We start from the raw sequence: 2174 nt of genomic DNA, 5'->3' as shown, positions 1-2174 counted from the left end.
TTATCCATTTGTCTATAGATACTTAAGTTGCTTCCATATCTTGGCTATTATAAATAATGCCACAATGAGCATAGGGGTGCATATGTCTTTCTGAATTAATGTTTTAGATTTTTTTGGATAAATACCCAGGAGTAGAGTTGCTGGGTCATAAGGAAGTTCTATTTTTAATTTTTCAAAAAAACCTCCATACTGTTTTGCATAGTGGCTGCACCAATTTATAGTCACCACCAATAGTGCACAAGGATTCCCTCTTCTTCACCAACACTTGTTATTTGTTGATTTATTGATGATAGCCATTCTGACAGGTGTGAGGTGATATCTCATTGTGTTTATTTGCATTTCTCTGATGATTAGTGACATTGAGCATCTTTTCATATGTCTATTAGCCATCTGTATGTCCTCTTTGGAGAAATGTCTACTCAAGTCACATTTAGTTTTATAAACGTTACAGAAAAAAAAAACTAATTTCTTATCAGGAATTAATGCATCATTAATGCTACTGATAACTTGATATCAGTAATTCTTACCCCATTTGAGGAAGATCCCCTTGAGAATCTGATGAAATGTATGGACTCCCTCTGCAGAAAGTGCACATTAATATGATCACAGAATTTCAAACAGTTTCAGGGGATTTGCAAATGCTCCAAAGGTCATTTATATTCCACCTGCCCCATAACCCATAATGGGTAAAGAACCCTGCACAGATGACAAATTATTGGGCAGTTTTTACATGACCAACATAGATCACTCTGAGTCTGGAGTTTGACCAGGATAGGTTAAAGATTCTGACTTCGTCATTTAGTCATCTCCAAGTATCTTGATCACATTCCCTTTGCAGTTAAAAAGAAAAAAAAGTAGAGCATCATCAATATATATATTTATTCATAATACATAATATTCAGTGTAAACATATCAAGTGCATTATAAAACATACACAAAATAGAAGTTATCAAAGAATGAGATGAAGATGATAGAAAAAAATATAAATATCTTGCTAATCATGATGATATCAAACTATCAATAGCTAATATCTCATTGCAAAATATATGCTTAGGTCAGAATTCATCATTAATGAGAATTAAAGAGAATTAAACATAAATCCAAATTTCCAGTAGTCTTGGATAATTGTGAATGTTTTTGACCTATTTCTTGTGAGATCTAATTACATTGTCATTGCTTTCACCTCTCAATATGGCTGGCAAGAACTCTTAGAGGTTAAAGTGGCAGATTGGATCTCAATTCACCTGTGCTTTGTGTTATTGGATTTATCTCTAGCTTTGATTTCTTTGAAGGAATCTTTTTTAAAACCACTTGTTTTCCAAATAAGAAGGTTGATTGGTCAAAACCAGATAATATAATCTGTGGAAGCTGTAAACTTCAGGTAATGCCAATGCCCTGAAAGTGAAAGAACCAGAGGGGGCACCCCTATCACCTTCCGCCATGGCTCGTCTTTTCTGTGAGTATTCCTCAGGTACAATTCTTGGTACATGACCAGTTTATTTGGAACCATGTAAAGGTGGTAAAGTAAATGAGCATAATAAACATTTATAATATTTTTTTGTCATTACATCATTGCATTTTTTAATCATTGAAGGAAAGAGAGAATTTCTAACGTTCTTCCCACATCACAATAAATTATCTTGCCCACTCCACTTTGGAGACTGCTGCCTTAGGCAAATTGCTTACTGCCTCTCGGCTTCCTCATCTGTAAAATGGGGATGATATCACGTATCTCATAGTGTTAAATGAATAAAATGACATAAGTAAAGGTCTCTGCACAAATTCTGGCAGATGATTTTTAAAAATTACTAAAAGAGAGTTGCTATTATAATTACTACTACTCTATTACACAATTACCATGTAAGCACTCATGTTTTTCTGAGACTAATTTAAGATCTGAACAAACAAAACCTCCTCTCAATGCTCTTTATTTGACTGCAAGAGCTGTTGCTTCTCCTCAACCTCCCACCTCCTCCATGCCCCACCAAAACAAAACAATATGAGACAAAAGAAAACCAAAAAACATTATCAGCATTTTCAGCTTGGAAAATATCATAAAGATTCAGAACACTTAGTAATCTTGTTCATTAACATGGTAATTACTAATATCGAAGACCTGCTAAATTCTGTCAGATAGTTTTAATATATATCTTTCATCCTTTCATTCAACAAAG

The 2174-nt window shown here is 33.9% G+C and overlaps 1 long non-coding RNA gene across 1 annotated transcript in view; it reads right to left on the bottom strand.

Moving 5' to 3' along the window:
* Positions 1 to 408: 408 nt before the first annotated feature.
* LOC109384494 (uncharacterized) overlaps positions 409 to 2174 on the bottom strand; it is a 9774-nt gene continuing 8008 nt past the window's right edge. Inside the window, exon 3 of the long non-coding RNA XR_002124410.1 lies at positions 409 to 830. This is a non-coding gene — a long non-coding RNA (uncharacterized LOC109384494). The remainder of the gene's footprint in view (positions 831 to 2174) is intronic.

This window comes from Hipposideros armiger, unplaced genomic scaffold (genome assembly GCF_001890085.2).
Source record: "Hipposideros armiger isolate ML-2016 unplaced genomic scaffold, ASM189008v1 scaffold_95, whole genome shotgun sequence".
Lineage (NCBI taxonomy): Eukaryota > Metazoa > Chordata > Mammalia > Chiroptera > Hipposideridae > Hipposideros > Hipposideros armiger.
The sequence above is the reverse complement of the archived record's forward strand: the minus strand, read 5'-3'. Positions and strand labels throughout refer to the sequence as shown.